The following is a 27286-nucleotide window of genomic DNA, read 5'->3' on the forward strand; positions in this document are numbered from 1 at the left end:
TGCTTGCCAAAGGAGAAAATAAAAAGGAATATAGAGAAATACTTTGACTCTTGCATAAAAGTAAATACATAAAAGTAAAAGATAGGCCCTTCGCAGAGGGAAGCAGAGGTTGCCATGCACTTATTTGTTTGTATGCCAAATCTATTAATGCAAAAGAACGTCACGTTATATTGCCCCTTATGATAGCAACCTTTATTATGCAGTCCGTCGCTTTTATTCTATGCCATCACACGTTTGTACAACGCTCAATTTTCTCTTACACCAAATGATCCAACACTTTTAGAGACAATTTTTATTGCCTTATTGCACCGATGACAACTTACTTGAAGGATCTTACTCTCTATAGGTAGGTATGGTGGACTCTCAAAACAAGATTTGGGTTTAAGGGTTTTCGGATGCACAAGTAGTATCTCTACTTAGTGCGGAATTTTTTGGCTAGAAAAGATAGGGGCAAGCACCACATGTTAAAGGATCTAGGAGAATATAACTTCTATGTGAATACGAACAAACATAAATCATTACGTTCCCTTCCTTGTGCAACGTCAACAATTTTGGCATATAATATTTTGATGGGGGCTCACAATCATAAAAGATGTCCAAGATAGTATATTTGCATGTGATTCTTCCCTTATTAATTCTTTCATGAATTGCATCATTGACCAATGCTATATTTGTAAATCTCCAATAAAATTTTCTACTTATACTCTTCCTTATGTGATGTCATTACTTACCATAAGATTAGCATATGATCTTTTTCATTTATTTCTTTTCTTTTTATTGAATAAGAAAGTAAAGAAAGCAAAACTCAAACTAAACTTTATTATAAATCTCGCACATGATTACAAGGATAGATCACTAAGCAAGCACTTGAAAAGAAAGGATCAAACTAAACTTTTATTCAACTAAATCAAAACATAACTAAGGATCGAACTAAGATAAGTAAAGGCAAAAGATAGTGGAGATGATACGATACCGGGGCACATCCCCCAAGCTTGGCACAAGCCAAGGGGAGTACCCATACCCGAACTCAAGTCTCCTTTGGTGATGAAGAAGGAGGTGGTGATGTAGTGGATTTGTCCTTCTTCCTTAGCTTTCGCTCGAGGATGGAATTTTCCTCATTCAAATCACCAATCTCCTACTCAAGCTCTAATATCTTTTTGCATAATTCTTGCTTGTTTCCTGCAAAAGAAGAAAGGGGAAAAACTGGATCTTAGGTTTCTTTGCTTTGTTGGGCAGACTTGACTTCTTGAATTCCACGTGCATGTCCCCAGGTTGAGGCAATGGAACTTCATCTTCATCTGAGCTTGTCTCCTCCTCCCCTTTAGGATCATAGTCTTATTCCTCCTCTCAAGTCCAGCTTGTGGCACCCCGGCTCAGAGCAACCAGTTTACCTTGCATTGCCAGCCCAGAGATCATGTCCTCTGGCAACACACAACATCTTGGTACAGAAAACAACCGCTTTATTGATACTCGCGGAACATAGTTCAATATTACATCAAGTTGCGAGGCCAGGCGGCACACACGATGCGGCTGAACAATATGTACATTATTTAGTGAACTTAAAGGGGCCTCGATCACGACAACTACGCGGCGGCGGAACGACGACGAAGCGGGACTGCATAGCACAGGGACACCGATGTGGACACGATCTAGACTCGGGCAGCACTCGGATCCAATGAAACTTTCCTGAAATATGGCATGATACGCCAGGTCAGTATATTGAATGTACTTGCAAGCTCACAACAAGCATAAACATAATGACAGACCATATCATGATATTTACTCAGATTTTCATCAATGTAAAATCATACTTGGGATGCAGTGAACATGATCTCGTGCCTCAAGTCCCTCGGACTTGCTTACCAAATGGGTTACCTCGTAACCAAACGGTGATCTTTCTTGGATCACAAACGGACCAACACTTTGGTCTCCATCCTCAACAAACGGAACCAACACTTTGGTTCCCATCATCAACATAGTTTCTCAACCATCATCTTTCCAACAGTGCCATGTGATTAACATCAGTGTGCATGGTTATTTAAAATGTTGATCCATGGTGTGACCTACTTCCGAGTTTTTTCCATAACCGAGGACGCGGCTATCGATAGATTAAATACACTCTGCAGAGATAGCGCACTTTACCCACACCACGGAATCCATGGCCTCGCACTCCCATTCGGGTGGACCAACGACATTCCGACGAAACCCTCCCATTGCCATGTCACTCTCCCGGCCACTCCGACTTACTCCTCACTAGGCTAAGCCTGGGTGGCCCCGTGCCTACCAAAGGCATCAACGGCCACCGTCGTGGCAAAACATAAACGGTCCCAAACGGGGACAAGGTACCATAACAACAAACGGGCACACAAGGTTACGTCTGCTTACCTGGCTAGGCTAACGCACGCCCATAACCTTCCCTCATTGGAGCCACCGACCAGAGGCATGACAACAGACCGAATAAAGGCCTTCCTATAAGTGCATCTAGTGCCACCCCCTAGTTGGTTTTGGAGTATTGACGACAAACTTGGTTGAGGGACTAATGTGTTTGTGAGAATTGCAAGATAACACAGGTAGTAGTCCCTCATTGATTCGATTTTCCTACCAGAGATGACCCCTAAAAATGTGTGAAGACATTGAAGACAATGGTGGTCTGTGAAGATATTCACAATGAAGATTATGACTTGAGAAGACATTCATGTGAAGATTATGGAGTGCGAAGACATAGTTATTTCGTAGTTTCCTTTTCTTCTTTGTTGAGTCATAGGAACCACCGCACTGTTAAGTGGGGCCCAAGTGAACATCGTCAAAGTGACTGAAGTGATGCTTAACCAAATCCTATATCTTCAAGCAAAGACAATGAGAGTAAATCTTATCTAGAGTTGGACGAGTCAAGCTGCCGCGTGTGTTTGAAATCTGACCGTTGGACACGTGTCAGTTCCTTAGTGACCCAGGGTCATTTCGGACAAATCAGGTCGGGTTGCCTTCTAGCTATAAATAGCCCACCCCTACACCATAAATTTGTGGCTGCTCAGAGTTAGTGCACGACTTTTGTCGTTTGAGAGCAACCCACCTCCGAAGCATTTGAGAGAGAGATCCTTGCGAGGACAAATCCCAAAACACCCAGAGCAAAGAGTGTTAGGCATCACTGAAGTCTTTTTGTCCGCGTGATCTGAAGACGTATTACACTTGAGGATTGTGAATCCTCCATCCGGTTAGGCGTCGCGTTCTGAGCATCCAAGAATCATTGTGGATCGCTAGTGAACGAAGTCTGTGAAGGTTTGGAAGTCTATCTTGAAGACTTACCAGAGTGATTGGGCGAGGACTAAGTGTCCTTAGCTCAAGGGGAATAAGGTGAAGACGCAGTCTTCTAAGTTGAATCTCAGCCTCCCTAACCAGATGTACAGTTGTCACAGCAACTGGAACTGGTCCAACAAATCCTTGTCCTCACCAAGCAACTGGTTTTATCTCTTACCTCTCCTTACTTACAGTTTTTCTTCGTGAAGTCATTGCCTGCTTGCATGATCTGATGTTGTTTGGCTTCATACCATCTTCCATCCTAATCCATACTACCTAGCTGCTAATAGTTTTCGTGCTTTAACTTCATTGCTTACTTCACTATGGCTTGTCTAGTGTAGTCTACCTTCCGCTGCATATCAATAGGTTCTTTTATATTGTCTATCTTTGAAACTCCCTTGTTTTGAAGACTTTCATAAAAATGGCCTATTCACCCCCCCTCTAGTTGATAACTAGCACTTTCAATTGGTATCAGAGCAAGGTGCTCCCTTGTTCTGTGTGATTCGGTTTAACTACCTGGAGTTCTAGCTATGTCGACTGCAGGGATAATCAAAGTCCTCGCTGCGTGCCCTGTGTTCGATGGCACTGATTACCCCTACTGGAAGAATAAGATGTGCATGCATCTTGAAGCCATTGATGTCGACCTCTGGTATGTCATCAAGAACGGCGTTCCCAAGACCGGTGAAGGTGTCACCCCTGCTGATGTCAAGAAATTCATTCAATTGGATTCTACTTCCAAGAACATCATCTGTGGTCATCTGACCAAAGGATAGTATGGTCGTGTGAGTGCTCTGGAAACTTCGAAGCTAGTCTGGGACTGGCTCTCCAAGGTAAACGAAGGTGTCTCAACCCAGAGAGACTCAACGGTCAGTGTTCTTCGCAACCTCTTCAACCGCTTCAAGAGAAATGACAATGAGAATATCCAGCTCACATTTGATCGCCTCACTAATATCACAAATGAGCTTCGCGCACTCGGCGCCACTGAGATCACCAAGCATGAAATCGTCAAGACACTTCTGAGATCGCTTGACAGCTCATTCGACACCCCGGCCCTAATGATTCAAGAATGCCCTGACTTCAAGACTCTCGATCCGTCTGACATACTTGAGAGGCTCAACTTACATGAGTTCCAGCAATCTGAGAAAAGAGATATTTATGGTCCCAACTATGGCCGAACTCGCGCTTTGAAGGCAAAGCTTGTTTCCTCTTATGAAGAAGAATCTGACAGCTGTTCTGAGGATCCTGAATACATTGGAAAGGAGCTTGCTATGCTTGTGAAGAAGTTCCAGAAGTTCACCAAGAAGAAAGGCTTCAGAAAATCTTCAAGATCCAGCTCAAGAAATGATGAAGCTTCCACTCATGATCACAAGAAGAGAACATGCCAGAAGTGCAAGAAACCTGGTCACTACATCTCTGAGTGTCCACAGTAGGACAATGAGACCAAGAAGAAGAACAAGAGCAAGGAATATGATTCTGATGACAAGAAGAAGAAGAAATCCTCAAAGTCTTCTTCCAAGTCTTCGTCCAAGTCTTCATCATACAAGAATAGCTCATCTGGCAAGGCTCGTGCTTTTGTTGGCAAGGTGATGGATTCAGAGGAGGAGTCTGCTTCTGAAGAGGCAGAGGTGGAGTCTTAGGAGGAGTCCGACTCTGGCGTTGCAAGTCTGGCTCTAGCTACAGCCTACGTTGCCAAGTCCATCTTCAACACTGAAGACAATGGCTCCGTCACCAACGCTGATGCTAATGACAAGGACGACTCTACTCCCACCTACTACTTCATGGCACGCGGTGCCAAGGTAAACTCACGCGATGCTTACTTTCAAACATCAAGTGAAGATGACTCTGAATGTGAATCTAAACCTAGCTACAAAACACTTGCTAAAATTGCAACTGAACAACAGAATGCCATGGAACATATTCAAAAATTGCTAGACAAAGCGACGAGTTGTTGGACACGGAAATGACCCGATCTCAGTCCTTAATTGAAGACATCAAAAATCTTCATGTTAAGTACGAGGAACTTGAAAGACGTCATGAAACACTCTCAACAACTCATGAAAAGCTTTCCTACGATTATCTTCAAAGGAAGAAAGAACTTGAGAACTTGAGAACGGCTCATGAAGATCTTTGAAAAGAGAATGAGTCACTCCGCGCTCAACAGATCAGTTCCGCTTAGGAAGGATTTGAACCACCATGTCTAAAATGCCTTGAGCGTGATAACGCTGCCTCTCTTGCTGAATGTTCTACTGCTACTACTATTGCAATATCTTCAACTGTTGATGTGGTAACTAACCCCTCTACTGAGGATGCCACTACTATTGCTGATGAGAATGCCAGGTTGAAGACATTGCTTGAGACAGGAATGTACAAAAGTCTCAAAGGGCATCAAACACTATGTGATGTCCTCAAAAAGCATATTCTGAACCGAAACCCTAGGAAAGAGGGTGTTGGGTTCGAGAGGAAAATGAATGTTGATGGCTCTTACTGGAAGCCTGAGCAGTACCCCAAAACCACATGGGTTGCTGCTAAGGGACCTTCAGTGGATCCATCCACCTTATCTGGCTTCACTTGTGCTAACCCGATTATCATTGATGAATCCTTTGATGCAAACTATAAACTATTTAAGAATCAGAATGGTGAAGTGTTTGCCAGGTATATTGGTACTAACTGCAGGAATGGGCCACCTTTGAAGAAGATCTGGGTACCCAAAAGTTGTCTTGAGAATCTTCAGGTGAATGTCATCATGACACCACCTGGGAAGAAGACAAATCCCAGACCAAAGGCGTCATATGGTCCAAAGGCTTCATACAGACAGAGGACTCAATAGAGTCACCCTAACGCCATTGTTTTAGAGGGAAATCATACTCAGACTTATGAATAATGAGCATGTTTCGTCAAACCGCTATGTTCATAAGACCAAAAACTATTCTGCTTATTCATATGAGTATTACTCACCTCCTACAAGGCTATTTGCTAGGGCTTCAAAGCTGAAGTTCTGAGATGCTGCACTTAGACTCATTGCTTCAAAGCCACCCCTGAAAATGTGGGTGGTTAAGTAAAATTAACTCTCTTTTGCAGGGAAAGGTCTCCAGCCGGAAATCAAAGGAGTCAGATGCTATTGCTGTGTACCTAAAACATCTTGTGGGGCGCAAGATAAAATGCCCAAATGGTCTTACTATGTATTTTGTTCCTGGTTTCCTTGACAGTCATCCTATCTACCCTAACCAGGATCTGAAATTTCATAATCCACTCGTTTGTCAAATGTTTATGCTTCACAATACCCTTGGTGAAGCCTATCCCCCTAACTGCACTGTAGGGTATGACACCAAAGGCTTCGGAATGGATTATGGACAATGGATGCACTAACCACATGACTGGTGATTGAAGTCTTATCATGGACTCAACCTTATGTACATCTGAAAAGAGTAACATCACGTTTGCTGACACTGGTAAAAGCAAGGTATTGGGTCTAGGTAGAGTTGCAATCTCAAAGGATCAGCACATGGATAAAGTGATGCTTGTTGAATCCCTTGGTTTCAACTTAATGTCTGTCTCAATGCTTTGTGATTTGAACATGATTGTGATATTTGGAAAATATCGTTGCCTTGTGCTTATGGAGTCTGACAAATCTCTAGTCTTTGAAGGATATCGAAAGGATGATTTGTACATGGTAGATTTCTCAGCAGGACCACAGATGGACGTATGTCTTCTAGCAAAAGCTTCAGATTGCTGGCTCTAGCATCGGTGGCTAGGGCATGCTGGCATGAGGAACTTGTACACACTCGCAAAGAAGAAACATGTCATAGGCATCGAGGGCATCAAGTTCAAGAAGGATCATCTGTGTGGTTCCTCCAAAGCTGGGAAGATGACTAGGGCCAAGCATCCCTCGAAGATAATCATGACGACATCCCAACCCTTCGAGCTGCTTCACATGGACCTATTTGGCCCTACTCACTACTCTACTCTCACTACCACTACTTGCCTATATGGCTTCGTCATTGTTGATGATTATTCAAGATACACCTGGGTGCATATAATCCTTTACAAGAATGAAGTGCAGGATGTCTTCAGACGCTTCGCCAATCGTGCCATAACAAACTATGGCATCAAGATCAAGCACATCAGAAGTGACAACGGCATAGAGTTCAAGAACACAGGCCTCGATACTTATCTTGATACATTGTGCATCACTCATGAGTTCTCCGCTCCATACACACCTCAGCAGAATGGAATCGTAGAGCGCAAGAACAGAACACTCATTGAGATGGCTCGGAGGATGCTTGATGAGTACAAGACTCCAAGGAAGTTCTGGCCTGAAGCCATTCATACTGCATGCCATGTCATCAACCGTGTTTATCTTCACAAGCTTCTAAAGAAGACATCCTATGAGATTCTAACTGGTAAGAAGCCAAACGTCAGTTACTTCAGAGTATTTGGTGCTAGGCACTGGATCAAGGATCCACATCACACTTCAAAATTTGCACTGAAAGCACATGAAGGTTTTATGCCTGGTTACGGAAAGGATTCGCACTCCTACAGAGTCTTCAACCTCTTTCACTATAAATTGGTTGAAACTGTGGATGTGCGGTTCGATGAGACTAACGGCTCGCAAAGAGAGCACCTGCCAAATGTGCTAGATGAAGTCCCTCCTAGTGAATCGATTAAGCTTATGGGTACTGGAGAAATCATACAATCAGAGGCACAGGCTGAAGAGGAACTTATCATTTCTGTGCCTAATCAATCTAAAGACTCTACTCAGCCTGAAGCCAATGCTGAAGAAGAAGACAATGATCAGCAAGGGCAAAATCTTTGTCCAGTTCATCCTCGTGTTGCAAATGAAGTACAGATTGCGAAGATAATCGATAGCATCAATGCACCTGGTCCACTCACTCGTTCAAGAGCAACACAGCTAGCAAATTTCTGTGGGCACTTTGCATTTGTCTCTATATCTGAACCCAAGAAAGTTGTTGAAGCCTTCATGGAACCTAAATGGATTCAAGCTATGCAAGAAAAGCTTCAATAGTTCGAGCTGAACAATGTATGGGAACTGGTCAAGCATCGTGACCCTCGCAAGCACAATATCATTGGCACCAAATGAATCTATCACAACAAACAAGATGAGCATGGTCAAGTTGTCAGAAACGAGGCTCGTCTCGTTGCTCAAGGATACACTCAAGTTGAAGGGATTGACTATGATGAAACATTTGCTCCGGTGGCTAGGCTTGAAGCCATTCGCATACTGCTAGCCTATGCCAACCATCACAACATCCTTCTGTATCAAATGGATGTGAAGAGTGCCTTTCTCAATAGCAAGATTGTAGAAGAAGTGTATGTTGCACAACCACCTGGCTTTGAAGATCCAAAACATCCTGATATGGTATACAAGCTCAACAAGGCACTGTATGGACTCAAACAAGCCCCTCGCGCTTGGTATGACACTCTCAAAGACTTCCTGAAGAGCAAAGGCTTCAAACCTGGTTCCCTGGATCCCACTCTCTTCACGAAGACATACGATGGTGAACTGTTTGTGTGCTAGATCTATGTGGATGACATTATCTTCGGCTGCACTGACAAAAGATACAGTGATGAGTTTGGGCACATGATGCAAGAGCAATATCAGATGTCCATGATCGGTGAGCTGAAGTTCTTCCTTGCTCTTCAAATCCGTCAGCAGAGCAACGACATCTTCATATCTCAAGAGAAATACCTTAAGGATTGTCTGAAGAAGTTTGGAATGCAATACTGCAAAGGGTACACGACGCCAATGCCAACCAAAGGTCAATTGGGACCCGACAACAATGGTAAAGAGTTCGATCAAAAGGTATATCGCTCCATGATTGGTTCTTTACTCTATTTATGTGCATCTAGGCCAGATATCATGCTTACCGTTTGCATGTGTGCCCGATTCCAAGCGGCACCAAAGGAATCGCATCACTTAGCTGTGAAGCAAATTCTTCGATATTTGGCTTACACCCCAACACTAGGATTATGGTATCCAAAGGGCTCAGAGTTTGATCTAGTTGGATTCTCGGATGCTGATTATGCTGGTGACAAGGTTGATCGCAAGTCCACATCAGGCACATGTCACTTTCTTGGACGATCTCTTGTCTGTTGGTCTTCAAAGAAGCTGAACTGTGTGTCTCTCTCCACTGCTGAATCTGAATACATTGCTGCTGGATCTTGTTGCGCTCAGCTTCTATGGAGGAAGCAAACTCTGAAGGACTATGGCATCCATCTGAAGCAAGTTCCACTCTACTGCGACAATGAAAGCGCCATCAAGATTGCCAACAACCCAGTTCAGCATTCGAAGACAAAGCACATATGAAGGAAGATACCGATATCATTCACGTCAACACTGAAGAGCAATTGGCTGATATCTTCACATAGCCCTTGGATGAGAAAAGGTTTTGCAAGTTGCGGTGTGAGCTAAATATCTTAGAATCCTCAAATGTCCTGTGATTGGACACACATCCTAACGCTTATGCATGTTGATGACTTAGATGTGCAACACACGAAGTAATGTATATCTTCAATCAATGAAGACATACACTCTAAGTGTGAATACATTAATATGGAATTTGACTTTGGAGCGCCACGATAATTGTGCGTCGTGTCTGGGTCTAATACTTCCTATACGGTGGGTAACGCCACCACCAAATTCTTGTTTGAAGTGTTCCATTCGGTGTCACATTTGCATATTCTTCGCATTTGGTTTGTCTTCAACATTGAATTGACTTCCTGTTTATGTTCACAATGTTGATTTGGTATCATAATGATATAATTCATATATTTTATTATGTCCTCTACAACATTCACTTATAGCTATGTCTTCATGTTTGAATCTTTTGATCTAAGTGAATGTGATCGGACCCTAACCCCCTCTATGCTTCTATCTCAGATTCTATCTATCCAAATCATATGCATTCTATTGAAACTGTCGATTGTCTTCTCTGAGTCCTTGTCAGCTGAAGACACAAAGACAAAACTTGAATTTGTTTTAATGCTATATCCTTATTGCCTGAAACCCGGAGAAGCCAGAAAGACCACCCAACAGTCCAGGCGTGCGTGGGAACATGGAACAACTTTCAATGTGTTGCATGCATGCCACGTGTCCTTCAGATATGAACCGCCATGGGCACCTGCGTAATTACATTGTGATGTCCCTTTCCTTATAAATACTCAACTCACCACGGTCACAATCTCTTCTTCCACCTCGCCACCTCGCACAAACCCTAGCGCCTCCGCTAGCTCGCGACGTCGCCGGAGATGAAGCGCTTAGCTACCGCGACTTCTTCAACGCCATCCTCACGCCGGCCGCGAACCTCTTTCTCTCCGCCTCTGCCGTAGGTGTCTTCCGTCGCCAAGTTAGGGCGTGGGAGATTGAACTGCTCGGCCTCCCTCTTTGCCTCGTCTAGCAGTTCATCAAGGGTAATTAAAACTTACTTTTTACTGCTTTTTGATCCGTCAGATCCATCCACTTCAACCAAAAGTGGTTTCTAAACTTCCAAATCCGGATCTATCTTGTTCTGCATCTCATATCATGCCAAGTATATTCACTTATGCTTCCCAACTAGTTAGATTCCTCACTTGTACTTATTCATGGATTCGTACAAATCAGGAACCAACTCTCTCCAAATAAGTGAATGTGTTCGCACTATGAGGTCAATGTCTTCAAACTGATTTATCTTCAAAATCCTCTGAGAATGCATGTGACCTCTTCCCCTTCCCTCGCACCTCTAATGCTGTCACAGGTACATGTCCGTGGAAGAATCCCTTGGTTCTCATAGTCTGCATTCACTTGCAGAGTTCTTACAGCGACACATCAACTCTCCTGAAGCCAGTTCCTGTCTGACCAGCAGACGAAAGCCATTCACAGTCTTGAAGCCTTTCAGCTTGAATCTAATGGCTACTGAGAAATCAGCTAGAAAGGGCGGCAGGCAGCGCCGTGGGGATATAGCCAAAGACTTGCCACCAGATCTCTTTGCAATTTACAAGATAGATCTTGAAGAGAATTACAATCAGCGCAAGACTCGAATCCAATGGATTCGAAGATATTGGGCAGAGGAATGGTTCAAGTACAGATTTGTCACTGCTGAGTATGCTGAAAAGAACGCCATCAAGCGACCATGGGGAGATATTGTATACAGAGGTCTGCTGCCCAAGTCCCAGTCTGAAGCCATTGCTCAAGGCTTCTACTCTTGCATGGTCCATGGACCACAGCCAGAAAATGCCGACCCATCATCTCTTTTATGGTGCCGTGAAGACAATCTCTTCAAGCGCAATTTTTAGTTCGCAAAGGTGTCTGCGGCTAAGAACAAGAAAGCATTTGGGGTCAACTTCAACCCTGGTCCATCTGCTCCAAGGGATGATGGCACCCGTGATGCCAATCCAAATGTCATCGGCCCCTTCTATAACCTCAACGGCCTTCTCACTCACATAGTTGTACAGGGGGCAGCCGTGGAGCACTCAGCTGATGATGCAGATTCTGATGAAGCGCCAGTTCCACCTAAGCCGCAGAAGCGAAGAAAACAAAGGCTTCAAAGCCCTCTGCCGCACCAAAAGCTTCACGTGCGAAGCCATTGGCAACTGCACCTCCTGAAATCAGTGTGTAATCTGAAGATCTTTCTCGTGTCTCCAAGAAGACAGAGAAGCCCAAGAAGAAGAAGCCCATGAAGATTTCTGGGCATGAACTTACTCCAGCTGCCGTTCTGCGGAACGAAGATGAAACCATTGATCTGTCCAGTGATGATGATCTTGGTGATGATGCACTTGAGCTTCTGATCTAGAGCAAGCAAGAGGCGGAAATCTTCAATGATCTGCCCCTCTTTGATGTGGATATTTTGAACAACTTCATTGATGAGTGGTTTGACAACCCGAGCCTCGGCATTGATGATCTCCAGCTGCCAGTTGACATCAGCGTCACCTTCCACGGAGCCATTGCTAATGAGCTGGCTCTGGCTCAGAAGATCATCGAGCTGAAAAACAAAATTGATTATGAAAAGGCTCACTTCAAGAAGAACATGGCCAGGCTTAGCGTGGCTGATGTTAAAAGCTTCAAGGAGACACTGCATGAGCTCAAAGAACAGTTTCACAAGAAATGTGAAGAAGCAAAAGGTTCAACAGAGCGGATGAAATACTTCACAGAGAAATGTGTTCAAGCACACAATGAGGTAGAAAAGTGCAAGGCTCTTGGGCGTCCAGGCATCGACCCCAAGATGGCTGCCAAACAGAAGAAGAAGCCTGATGTGGCCCAAGCTGACGCATCAAGGCAGGAAGCACCTCGCATTGTCTTCCCTGACAGGATGACCGGCTCGAAGCCTAAGGTCCCCTGAGCAGCTTCAGAGCTGAAGAAAACAAGGGTAGCTGAAGCCGAAGCCAAGAAGCGCAAGCACAAGAATGTATCTGATGATGCTCCATCAAAGAAGAAACTGAAAAAGGCTTCCATGAAAGAGCGTGCTCCGGCCTCTGAGCCTCTTGTTGTCGTGCCCATTTCTGTTGCTCATCCTGCCTCCACCAACCAAGAGTGTCAACTTGTGATCCACGAGCCTGCTTTCACAGAGGCTCCTGAAACTGAAGAATTACCAGCTGTTGACCCCATCACAGCTGAAGACATTGGTCGAGAAGACAATGTAGATGATGATGAAGTCCTTCCTCAAATCGAGCACCAACCGTTATCATCGCATGTTCTCACAAACAACGAACTCATCAGCATTGGTCGTCCTTTGACACCAATTGCTCAGGATGATTCGTGGGCTGATCGCCCCCAACAAGACTCCCTCGCTCATGATGAAACTCCCACAACACCAACACCTCAAGTCACCACTCCGGTGCTTGACGATGACTATATGGTGCGGACCACTCCATCACCACAGGCGTCGCCCGCATTCCGCAGGCTTCGCAAAGGCCCTAGGCCTCAGGTCACCATGTCGAGCATTCCAGAAGGAGAAGTGCAACAAAGCTCAGTCACATGTGAAGTGATTCCTGAAGCCACTCCTACTGTGAATGTTTCTGAGTCCGAAGCAAAAGCTGCTGAAGACATTCCGGCTGCATCAGCCGATGACAATCAAGAACCAAGACAAGAAGAAGAAAGAGTTGCCACACCCCCTATCACTCAAGAAGTCGTTCTCGAGGAGAACGTGACTATGCCCGACCATCCTATCATTGAAGACACGAAGGTTGAGAACACTAAGGCTGCCACCAACAATGGTACTAAAGCCAATGACATTGTCATGGCTGAAGATAATGTGGAGCCCGAAGCCAATATTGTGCCTGAAGCTAATGTGCAACCTGAAGCACATGTGTTTGCCGATGCCACTGTTCGAGGCCCAAGGCTTCACACAATCGAACAGGCCTATAATCATGGTGAACTTGTCACGGTTCGGTGGCCCATCATGGTGCCTCCCACTGCTCCCGAACCTCAATATGACTATCATGTGGAGCACAGGCCACAAGTTCAGAAGCCAAAGCCCAGACTACCAAGGCTTCCAGGTGCTGCAACCTCCCCAGGATCGTTCAGTGTGAACAGCTTCAGAGCCCACAACACCTTCTTAAATAGCACCAAGAATCTATACTCGAAGCCAAAGATCTCATCTGATCGCTTCTGGAGCTATCAGCAGCGCAGCTATTATTCATGTGTCTTATACAATCAAGAGCGAATCTTCCCTCACATGCGTCTGGATTGTGAAGCCATTACTGGTCTGCCCTGCCTGGAAGAAGCTCTAGACTCTTTCCGAGATGTTGGTCTTCTACAGTTCGTCACTGACAAAGAGCACTGGAATGAAGAGCTTCTGTTGCAGTTCTATGCCACTCTTCACATTCGTGGCTACAACAGGGATCCAAAGACATGGGTCCTTGAGTGGATGGCAGGTGATGTGGACATTGAAGCCAAAGCTCAAGACATTATTGAGCTTACTTCCATGCCCACTCCAGGTGAAATCTATGAGCCTGGTTGTCAGCTACACCAAAATGAACTGCAGAGTATCTTCCAGCGGCCTGAACCCAAGATGAGTCAGATGCTCAGCTTGATGAAGCCATTGCCTCAAGATGTTGATTATCCCAAGGAATTCTTTGTCAAGGACCTTGAGTACCTGCCCCGCACAGTCTATCATATTCTGAGGCTACTCTATGGCCCATCAAGGGACACTCAGCTGAAGCCAAACTTGAAGGAGACATGAAGACTTTGGTGTTCTATATTGTCAATGGCATCAGATTCAATTCCCAGGATTTCTTCATCAGACAGCTTGCTGCATCTGGAATTGATCTGTTTGGTTTGAAGTTTTATGCACCATGGGTGATGCGCTTAATCAAGCTTCACTCTTCTGTCGACTATCAGCCCTCAACACGCAACCATCTTGTCTTCTTGCCTGAGGTTGATATGTCTGTCGAAGCCATCTACCCTGAGCCTGCCAAGGAGCCACTTTATCTTCATATTGTTGATCGCCAAAGCTTCACGCTACCAATTGAGGGAGTTCTTGCTGCAACTCGAGTCTATCCTCCGGCTGGAAATATGCATGCACCTCATCGTGCTCCCACTGAAGCCACTGAAAGCACCATTGCTCAAAGGCCTCGGAAGCGATCTCGTGTACTCAATGACCGAGAGCTTCTTGTGGCCTTACATCAAAAACATGATAGACACCATGACTGGATAAAGCGTCAGATGCAGAGTATATTGGGGGATGTCAATCGCATTCGCAACCTTGCCACCAAGAACTCATTCGTAGCTCATGAAGCCTGACGGCGGTCTTGGAAGAGTCTCACTTTGCTATGCTCTGAAGATGATCTTCGCGAAGATGGCTTCACAGAGCACTTCAAATTTGATTCCACGCCTCCCCAGAATGTCGTCTTACGTCGGACTCCTTCCATAGAAGACTATGAGTATTCATCTTCGGCTGCAACTGTTGTTTCAAGAGTCGTCGATGAAGAAGATGATGCCACTTCACCAACCATGGCTTCTCCACCTCTCGACACTGCACCAGGCCCCTCTGCACCACCAAACTCCAACGTTGACCCTGTGCCTTCATCTACTCCTGATGGGACAAGTAGATGCTCTATGTCTTCAAACCTTTTTGGTCATTACTGACAAAAGAGGGAGAAGCATATGAGTTGATAGTCTTCAAGCGAGTCCATATGGGTGGTTGCTATAATTTTCTCCAAGTGGTTACAACTCTCGTTTTTTATACATTTGGTTCTTTGGGTTGTAACACTTAAACTTGATAAAATCCGCATGTGTTTTGCATGAATTCATTCCGCAGACATCCATTTTTCATTATGTTATGTTTTCTGCTACTTTGTGATGCGATGATAAAATCAGCATGAAGTCATTCCGCAGACGTCCATTTTTCATTATGCATGTCATTATCTTCGTTGTATCTTTATATGCATGATGAATTGTCTTCATAGGTTGAAGAGGATCTCCACAAGTAAAACCTGTCATGTGCATTTGCATTCAAGAGCAAACTACTTATATGTACATCTTCAGGGGGAGCCTTCTGCTACTTATGAAGACGACGCCTTAAATCCTTAAACTTTCACATACTTTTATCCCCGTTGAAAACTTCAACCAGTTTGTCATCAATCACCAAAAAGCGGGAGATTTTAAGTGCATCTAGTGCCACCCCTAGTTGGTTTTGGAGTATTGACGACAAACTTGGTTGAGGGACTAATGTGTTTGTGAGAATTGCAGGATAACACAGGTAGTAGTCCCTCATTGATTCGGTTTTCCTACCAGACATGACCCCTAAAAATGTGTGAAGAAATTGAAGACAATGGTGGTCTGTGATGATATTCACAATGAAGATTATGAGTTGAGAAGACATTCATGTGAAGACTATGGAGTGCGAAGACATAGCTGTTTCATAGTTTCCTTTTCTTCTTTGTTGAGTCATAGGAACCACCGCACTGTTAAGTGGTGTCCAAGTGAACAAAGTCAGAGTGACTGAAGTGATGCTCAACAAAATCCTATATCTTCGAGCGAAGACAATGAGAGCAAATTTTATGCAGAGTTGGATGAGTCAGCTTTACTTGTAGCCCAAGTCAAGCTGCCGCGTGTGTTTGAAATCTGACCGTTGGACACGTGTCAGTTCCTTAGTAACCCAGGGTCATTTCGGACAAATCAGGTCGGGTTGCCTCCTGGCTATAAATATCCCACCCCCTACACCATAAATTGGTGGCTGCTCGGAGTTAGTCCACGACTTTTGTCATTTGAGAGCAACCCACCTCCGAAGCATTTGAGAGAGAGATCCTTGCGAGGACAAATCCCAAAACACCCAGAGCCAAAGAGTCTTAGGCATCACTGAAGTCTTTATGTCCGCGTGATCTGAAGACTTATTACACTTGAGGACTGTGAATCCTCCAGCCGGTTAGGCGTCGCGCTCTGAGCATCCAAGAGTCATTGTGGATCGCCAGTGAACGAAGTCCGTGAAGTTTTGGAAGTCTACTTTGAAGACTTACCAGAGTGATTGCGAAAGGACTAAGTGTCCTTAGCTCAAGGGGAATAAGGTGAAGACGCGGTCTTCTGAGTTGTATCTCAGTCTCCCTAACCAGACGTACAGTTGTCACAGCAACTGGAACTGGTCCAACAAATCCTTGTCCTCACCATGCAACTGGTTCTATCTCTTACCTCTCCTTACTTACAGTTTGTCTTCGTGAAGTCATTGCCTGCTTGCATGATCTAATTGACTTCACTGTGTGAAGACTGTTGTTGTTTGGCTTCATACCATCTTCCATCCTGATCCATACTACCTAGCTGCTAATAGTCTTCGTGCTTTCACTTCATTGCTTACTTGACTATGGCTTGTCTAGTGTAGTCTACCTTTCGCTGCATATCAATAGGTTCTTTTATATTGTTTGTCTTCGAAACTTCCATGTTTTGAAGACTTTCATAAAAATTTCCTATTCACCCCCCTCTTGTCAATAACTAGCACTTTCACTTCCCAAAAAGGCAAATGTGGTTGCATTGGGAAAAACTCGATTCAGTGGCACCATGACCCGATCAACGATATGTTTAAGTTGAGTTATTATCAGGTTTAACTCAAAGTAAAAATAACCAGTGTCATGATATTCCATGAAAATGCAACCTTACATTATGCATCTCATATTATCGAAAATAAATGGATCAACCTCATCAAGTATTTCACTAACCATAATCATCAGCAAACTCATACAACTTCTCTGGTTATTATAATTCAACCAACTTAACCATGATATTAACTTGAAATAATCCAATTTCTCACTTAAGAAAATATTAACCCAACTAGTCTTTTTCAAAGTCATTATATTTATACATAACCAAATACTGCTTCTACTGACTTTAACTAACTTAGTTAGTCTCAAACTACTGTAAACTAAGCATACCAAACAAATCAAGCATTCAACAGAAATAAATATTTATTTAAGTGATTAAATGCATGAACAAAATCATTATTCAAGTTGGAAATCACAAATATTGAGATGGCACCATGAAAATGATGTTGTGGCTTGCGTTAGTGCAGGTGAGGTTCACACTCCTCCTAGTGATCCTCAAGACAAGCTTCACCTTCTGAAAATAATTAAAAACAGAGAAAGAAAATATCAAGAAACACTCTAAAAATCACTAGAAAATCTAGAAAGCAGAGAGAAACCTCATTTTTGGTGAGCTGCTAGATCTTTTTATAAAGAACACAATATAAAAAGAATCACTTCATTTGGACTTCAGGTTTAAAAGTTGTGGTTGTTTGAAGTTCTCTGGATAATTTGAATTAAATTTAAATAAAACAGAATCCAGGGGTGGTGGCGTCGATGGCGTATTCTCTGAATATGCCTCCACTCATACTGCTTCGGGCGCGAGTGGAGAGGCTGACAGCAGGCCCCGCTGGTCAGGTGCTAGGGGGGAGAGAGAGAAACAGAACGCGGCGAGGCTTCGCCGGAGCTCATGCCACGAGGAGGGCTCCTTGGCCTGATCCAGAGGGATAGAACGCGAGAGGAGATCAAGGCGCACCTGCACGTACCCGTCGAATAGCTAGGGGTGGTCGGACGGGGTCAGAACGAGTTTTTCCAGCGGCGGCAGGAAGCAGAGGTCGCTGGAGTTGGAGACGACGGCGATGTGGGGCTGCACCAGAGGCTCCAACAAGGTCGGACAGCACCAGTGAAGCACCACGGAGGCTCTGGAAGAGTGGCTTGAGCTCGGGAGGGGCTGGAACGGTGGTGGCGAACAAAGGGGATCGCCGGCGAGCTCGGGCTCGGGGACGGCGGACCGAGGCCTGCTCGGCCGGGGTGCGGCTTTCTATTGCGTTGTGGAGTGTGTAGGAGGAGTTGGTGATGCTCGAGGAGGCTGGGGAGGGGTTGTATTTATAGGAGAGCGAGGTGAGGGGATCGGGCTCCGCCGGAGGTCTTCTGGACACGGCGCCCGGTGACGAACGATGTCAGTGAGAGGGGAGAAGGCGACGCAGGTCACGCAGGCACCGTGGGAGGGCGGAGACGAACACAGGAGAGGGGGTGGCGATGAGCACAGTGGCGTGGCGCACTGTTGGGTTGGCTGGGTCGTGCCCGTTCTCGCTGCGGTGAGCTCTGGTGTTGGCGAACGCCAACGAGGACTTAAGGGCGGCGGGACAGTGATTGTGGCGCGGTTTGGCAAGGTGCGGCGGTCGGGGAAGCGAGCACGCGTTAAACAGAGCACGTCGACTAGCACACTGGCATCGTGCACATGCGTGGTCACTGCACGAACTCTGGCATAGAGCCACGGCTTGCCATAAATTCATGTCTGGCGTGTAGTCCTTAGTGGTTTGGGTCGTTCCAATGCTTTTTGGCAGGGGCTGTAGGTGTGTGGTTTACTTCATGGTAAGTTTCTGGTCAGTAACTTGTGGAGTTAACTTTGAGTGATCCAGTAAGAGTTTAGGGCTGAGCTTTGGTGTTTAGCATTCACTTAGGAGGGTAATGATGCTCAAGAAAAATCAGCCTCATTGGATCAAGGAAAATGGTACTTGTTGTAGAAACTGGCTTTACTGACCAGAACAGAAAAGATTTTCTGTAGCAAAAATATTCCAAAAAGTGATGCAATATTTTTGCTCAGGAAGGTGCCCTAGGGTTCCAAATATTTGGGAATTTTCTCAGATTATTGTGGGCAAAGAAAATGGGGGTTGCTTTGGAGCATATCTTGCTGACTAGGGTTTTAGAAGAGAAAATGAATATTTTTCATTTAAGAAAAATATTCCTATGATTATTTTGGGATTAATCAGAGAAGAAATGATGGCTTGGGGGAGAGGTGGGCCACTTGGGTGAAAATCATGGGTATGCCCAAGGGTTTAAGTCCAACTGAAATGATTCAAAAACCCAAATTCAAATAAAAGGCAATCAAAAATCAGAAAAAGAAGAGGGGGCAAAAACCAGGCTATCACAAACCTCCCCCACTTAGGATGAATCTCTACCTCGAGATTCGGTTGCTTGGGAAAACAATTCTGGATATGTTGCCTTTAGAAATTCCTCTCGTTCCCAAGTTGCCTCTTCCTCTGTGTGATGCTCCCACTAAACCTTATAAAATTTTATCGCTTTACTACGAGTGACCCTTTCCATTTCACCCAATATTCTGAATGGTTTCTCCTCATATGTTAAATCCTTAGCGAGCTCTAATTCTGACAAATCAGTCTTTTCTCTGGAGGCGATACACATCGTCTTAGCTGTGAGACATGGAACACATTATGCATTTCTGACAATTCCGGGGGCAATTCCAACTGATATGCAACAGTACCCACTCTGGACATAACTAGGAACATGCCAATATACCCGGGTGCCAAGTTTCCGTGAGTCTGAAATCTTTTGACTCCTTTCATAGGGGTGACTCGGAGGTATACATGCTCTCCTGGTTCAAAACTGATCTGGCGGTGCTTTGCATCATAATAACTCTTCTGTCGGGATTTAGCCAATTGCAATCTGTCTCGGATTTCCTTGACTTGCTTTTCAGCTTCCATCATGAGATCAGTTCCGTAAATATGGCTATCTGTAGTTTGAGACCAATTTAGCGGAGTGCGGCACTTACGGCCATACAAAGCTTCATAGGGTGACATCTTTAGGCTGGTCTGGAAGCTATTGTTGTAGGAGAACTCGGCATACAGCAGGCAATCTTCCCATTTGGGTCCTTGGGCCAAAGCACATGCTCGAAGCATATCTTCGAGTATTTGGTTCACACGTTCAGTCTGCCCATCTGTCTGAGGATGATAAGTTGTGATGTACTTTAGCACGGTCCCCAAAGCTTGATGGAGACGTGACCAGAAAGCTGAGGTAAAAAGTGACCCTTTGTCGGAAGTGATCATTCTTGGTACTCTATGCAGACTGACTATTCTGGACACATACAAATGTGTGAGCTGATTGGCTCGGTAAGTGGTCCTGATGGGAATAAAATGAGCTACCTTAGTCAATGTGTCAACTACGACCCATACTGCATCGTTGCCTCGCTGAGTCCTTGGTAACCCTATGTTAAAATCCATACAGACATCATCCCACTTCCATTGTGGAATGGGCAAGGGTTGGAGGAGTCCGGCAGGTTTTTGGTGTTCTGCCTTCACTCTGTTGCATATGTCGCAACAAGCCACAAAATAGGCAATGTCTTTCTTCATCCCATCCCACCAAAATATCTGCCGAAGGTCTTCGTACATTTTGGTACCTCCGGGGTGAATGGAATACGAAGATTCGTGTGCTTCTGCCAATACCTTCTTTCTTAAGTCTGCTTGATTCGGTACACAAATCCTTTCACGGAACCTTAGTGTACCTTGCCGATCCTTAGAGAAATCTTGTGTCTGGCCTTCCAACATACGCTTGATATGTTTCTGTAGTATTGGGTCGTCTGGCTGGGCCTTGCGGATCTCCTCCTTGAGGGTAGGAGTAACTTCCATCATATTAGCAAGATTGGTGTCCACATTCACCAAATTGAGCTGAGTTATCTCTTCCTGAAGTTCGGGAGGCAAGGACGCCATCATGACATTCAGACTGGTAGGCTTGTGGCTGAGTGCATCGGCTACCACGTTGGCCTTACCCGGATGATAATTGATTCCAAGATCATAATCCTTTACTAATTCGAGCCATCTTCGTTGGCGGAGGTTTAAGTCTGGCTGAGTAAATATATACTTGAGACTTTTGTGGTTGGTAAATATCTGACACCTTTTTCGAATGAGGTAGTGTCTCCAAATTTTTAGAGCATGAACAACCGCGGCCAACTCCAAATCATGAGTAGGATAGTTCCCTTCGTGGGGTCATAGCTGGCGAGATGTGTATGCTACAACCTTGCCATCTTGCATGAGTACGCATCCAAGACCTTGCCTGGAAGCGTCACAATACACATCAAAGTTGCGGTAGATCTCCGAAAGAGTCAACACAGGTGCTATTGTCAGTCTGGTCTTCAGCTCATTGAAACTTTTCTCACAGTCCTCAGTCCATTCAAACTTCTTATCTTTCTTGAGAAGCTCTGTCATTGGTTTGGCAATCTTAGAGAATCCTTCAATGAAACGACGGTAGTACCCGGGTAATCCTAGGAAACTCCTGATTTGGGATACTGTCGTGGGTGCCATCCAATCAAGCACGACCTTTACCTTACTTGAATCCACGGCTATACCTTCTACTGACAGCACATGCCCTAGGAATCCAACTTGCTTCAGCCAAAACTCGCATTTACTGAATTTGGCGTATAGCTGATGCTCATGGAGTCTTTGTAAGACAACTCTGAGGTGTCCCTTGTGCTCTTCTTCACTTTTTGAGTATATTAGGATATCATCGATGAAGACCACCACAAATTTATCCAGGAAATCCATGAATACTTTGTTCATCATATGCATGAAGAAAGCAGAGGCATTGGTGAGGCCTAAGGACATAACAGTATATTCATAAAGACCATATCGGTAGTGAACGCGGTCTTAGGAATATCTTCCTTTTTTATCTTGAGTTGGTGGTATCTAATCCTTAAATCAATTTTGGACAATACTTTTGCCCCACAGAGTTGATCAAATAAATCATCAATCCTGGGTAGTGGATATTTGTTTTTAATAGTGACATCATTCAACTAACAGTAATCCACACACATACGGAGACTACCATCTTGCTTGTCCACAAATATTGCGGGTGATCCCCATGGTTAAGAGCTTGGACGGATATAAACTTTCTGGAGCATCTCATCAAGCTGGTTCTTTAAGTCCACTAATTCTGATGAAGGCACCCGATAATACTTCTTGTATAACGGTGCGGTCCCGGGCACAAGATCAATTGCAAACTCAAGCTCTCGGTCTAGCGGCATTCCTGGCAGTTCTTCTAGGAATACATCGGGAAATTCACTGACCACAGGAATTAATCCCAATTCTTCAGCCACAGCAGTGAAGACTATTTCTTTCTTGGGTATACTTCTGCGGGCATAGAATTTTGTAGTCTTCCCTTCCTGACTTGTCAAGGTGACTTCTCTGGTCGTGCAGTTAATGCATAGTTGGTATTGGGTTAACCAATTCATTCCCAAAATAATGTCCAACTTGGCAGACTCGATGTCTATCAAGGAAGTTGGAAAACGGACTCCTTGGATATCAATTTCCAAGTTATGGCAGACCAGATTGCTTCTGAGCAAAGATCCCGGGGATTATACCAGCATATTCTTTCTCAAAATCGAACAAGGAAATTCGTTTTGGGCAACAAAACTCCGCGAAATGAAAGAGTGGGAAGCCCAAGAGTCAAATAAAATTATTGCAGGTATGTTATTAACAGGGAACATACCAATGACGACTTCGGGGTCCTCTTGGGCTTCGTCGACGAAGAGGTGGCGAACTTGCCCTTTTATGGTTTGCTGGACAGGGTACGGCCCGATATGGTTGACTTGTGGCCTGAATGGAGCATTTGTCTTGCCTTTCTTGGGACACTGTCTTGCATAATGTCCGGTTTGTCCACAACTAAAACATGAATTCTTGCGCTGACATTCTTCTCGCCCCGGGTTGGTTACAACATTCTTGACTTGGGTAGTGGTCTTGTTAACATTCTGCTGCCAATTGGGCTTGTACTCTACTTGAGTGTGCTGCCAAGTACGAGCATTCTGCACTGGCTGACCATCCTTCTTAGGCTCAAACTTGCGCTTGTGATAATTATTGGAAGTCTTGTTGTCATGTACAAGCTTGTGATCCCTTTCAGCAATGAGGTCCTTGTTTACCAGAGTTTGGAAGTCTGGGAAATCAAACATACTGAGTGTGGATCGGAGGTGCTGGTTTAGTCCGCTAAGAAATCTGTCAATCTTTCTTTCTTCTGTGGCCACATCACATAGGGAATATCGGGCCAAATGATTGAACTTATGCAGATATTCACTAACAGACATGCTTCCTTGGGTGAGCGCGAGGAATTCATGTTGCTTGACCTTCATAATACCAGCAGGAATATGGTATTTGCGGAAATGATCCTTGAATTTTGTCCAAGTGATTTATTCATCTGTAGGCCACATGGCTTTCGCATTATCCCACCATATAGCGGCAGCTCCTTCGAGATAATGCATAGCAAACGGAACCTTCTCAGCTCCTTCAGTACGAGCAATCTCAAGCTTTTTCTCAATAGTTCATAACCAATCGTCTGCTTCCAAGGGATCAATAACTTGACTGAAGTGGGAGGCTTGGTTCTCTGAAAATCTGACAGTTTGGAGTGATGACCGTTTTGATTTCCATTCTGCCCAACCATAGCTCGTACACTTTTGAATAATTCAACCAGATTGTTATTCCTTCTTTCCTAAAAAATGCACAAAATTTGCTTGATGGAGGGCGGATGTGGCGGTGGAGGTGGTGGTGGATCGTACGACTCGGGGGAATGCCCTGCCTGTCGTGCTGAGCGATGAACAGGGACATCCTCACAAGCGTGACTGCTGCTGCCTCCCCGCGTCATCCTATTATTTGTTTTTCCCAAGATAACCCAACCATGATGAGCAACATCCAAAATAGTGGGGAAAAGCCAGCGACAAAACTTGAAAGAAAAGAAAACGTAATATCGAAGAAAACACGACGAATAAAAAGTTCCAACATAATTATACATAGACTCATACATGAAAGATAAACACCAAGATAAGTTCGACTACTCTCATACATGAAACGGAACATCATGACTCATACGACTACATCCGTACATCAACATGACAACTGCGGATACTCGAACGCTCTAGCGCTCTGCTGGTCCTGCTGGGTCCTCTCCTGATGCGGACTCGGATCCTGAACTGACAACGTTAACCGAGACCTCCGGGTTAAAGGTAACACGACGACGCTGCCTCGAGGGCTCTCCCTCCGGGGCAGGTGCAGGATGAGGCTGGAGCATCGGGGCGACGGGGGTAGCGAGAAGGGAAACCCACTCAGCAGGAGCACTGAGAGGATTCACGGTCGAGGTGCCCGAGCTACTCGGAGGAGTAACAGGGGAAACAGGCGAACTAGAACCTGGTGGAATATAAGGACTAAATCCCATAGACAGTGGAGTGGGATAGGACCTAGCGGCTACTAAAGCAATGCGAGCACGAGTCAGCTCTTGAGCCTGCTCGTGAATCAGAAAGTAACTAGCGGTGATATAGCGAGAAAGGTGGCTAGCAGCGCTATTAGACTCTGGATCAATGTTCGGGAAATGGACACGACCATTGTCGTGCAAGGATGGATAGTAGTGGAAACCTGGGTGGTTCTGCATGTGGACCTCGTTATAGCGCAGCTTGACGAGGACCTCAAATGCAGCAAACTGGACAGCCTGAGAAGCAGTGGAAGCGAAACCGCTCCTGGAGGTACGAGTGTAAGAGCTGGAGGATGAACTGGTGCATAGAGTAACCACGGCGTGATACTCGTATACTGAGTCTGCTAGACGCTCCCGGTACACCCGATACAACGGGTCGTCACTGTGAGGGAAGAGGCGGCGCCATACATTCCGAAGAAGGTGCGGCGACGTGTACGGCAGCAGCTCCAACTGGCACGGATACGACACTGGAGCCATCTACACTCACAGCCATTAGCTGGTTAGAAATAAGAATAAAACGAATGCATGCAATGCAACAATCAGCTACAAACACTACCGGCACTCAAATGCTACTCTGACTAACGTCTAGTTAACACGTCTGTAGTCTAGTGTGTCCTACAGTCAGCGCGGCTCTGATACCAAGCGTTGTGGCACCCCGGCTCAGAGCAACCGGTTTACCTTGCATTTCCAGCTCAGGGATCATGTCTTTTGGCAACACACATCATCTTGGTACAGAAAACAACCGCTTTATTGATACTAGCGGAACATAGTTTGATATTCATGAAGTTGCGAGGCCAAGCGGCACACACAGTGCGGCTAAACAATATGTACATTATTTAGTGAACATAAAGGGGCCTCGATCACGACAACTACGTGGCAGCGGAACGACGACGAAGCGGGACCCCATAGCACAGGGACACCGATGTGGACACGATCTAGACTCGGGCAGCACTCCGATCCAACGAAACTTTCCTGAAATCTAGCATGATACGCCAGGTCAATACATTGAATGTACTTGCAATCTCACAACAAGCATAAACATAATGACAGACAATATCATGATATTTACTCAGATTTTCATCAATGCAAAATCATACTAGGGATGCAGTGAACATGATCTCGTGCCTCAAGTCCCTCGGACTTGCTTGCCAAACGGGTTACCTCGTAACCAAATGGTGATCTTTCTCGGATCACAAACGGGCCAACACTTTGGTCTCCGTCCACAACAAACGGAACCAACACTTTGGTTCCCATCATCAACATAGTTTCTCAACCATCATCTTTCCAACAGTGCCATGTGATTAACATCAGTGTGCATGATTATTTAAAATGTTGATCCATGGTGTGACCTACTTCCGAGTTGTGTCCGTAACCGAGGATGCGTCTATCGCTAGATTAAATACACTCTGCAGAGGTAGCGCACTTTACCCACACCACGAAATCCATGGCCTCGCACTCCCATTTGGGTGGACCAACGTCATTCCGACGAAACCCTCCCATTGCCATGTCACTCTCCTGGCCACTCCGACTTACTCCCCACTGGGCTAAGTCCTGGGTGGCCCCATGCCTACTAAAGGCATCGAGGGCCACCGTCGTGGCAAAACATAAACAGTCCCAAATGGGGACAAAGTACCATAACAACAAATCGGCACACAAGGTTATGTCTGCTTACCGGGCCAGGGTAACGCACGCGCATAACCTTCCCTTTTCGGAGGCACCGACTAGAGGAATGACAACGGACTGAATAAAGGCCTTCCCATAAAGGCAAATGTGGTTGCACTGGGAAGAACTCGATTCAGTGGCACCATGACCCGATCAACGATATGTTCAAGTTGAGTCATTATCAGGTTTAACTCAAAGTAGAAATAACCGGTGTCATGATATGCCATGAAAATGCAACCTTACAATATGCATCTCATATTATTGGAAATAAATGGATCAACCTCATCAAGTATTTCACTAACCATAATCATCAACAAACTCATACCACTTCTCTGGTTATTATAATTCAACCAACTTAACCATGATATTAACTTGAAATAATACAATTTCTCACTTAATAAAATATTTAACCAACTAGTCTTTTTCAAAGTCATCTTATTTCTACATAACCAAATATTGCTTCTACTGACTTTAACTAACTTAGTTAGTCTCAAACTACTGTTGGAGACGATGGCAATGTGGGGCTGCACCAGGGGCTCCAACGAGGTCGGATAGCACCAGTGAAGCACCACGGAGGCTCTGGAAGAGTGGCTTGAGCTCGGGAGGGGCTGGAATGGCGGTGGCGAACAGAGGGGATCGCCGGTGAGCACGGGCTTGGGGACGGCGGCCCGAGGCCTGCCCGGCTGGGCTGCGGCTTTCTACTGCATTGTGGAGTGTGTAGGAGGAGTTTGTGATGCTCGAGGAGGCTGGGGAGGGGCTGTATTTATAGGCGAGCAAGGTGAGGGGATCGGGCTCCGTCGGAGGGCTTCTGGACACGGCGCCAGCGACGAACGGTGTAAGTGAGAGGGCAGAAGGCGACGCAGCTCACGCG

Source organism: Aegilops tauschii, chromosome 1, assembly GCF_002575655.3.
Source record: "Aegilops tauschii subsp. strangulata cultivar AL8/78 chromosome 1, Aet v6.0, whole genome shotgun sequence".
In the NCBI taxonomy this organism is placed as follows: domain Eukaryota; kingdom Viridiplantae; phylum Streptophyta; class Magnoliopsida; order Poales; family Poaceae; genus Aegilops; species Aegilops tauschii.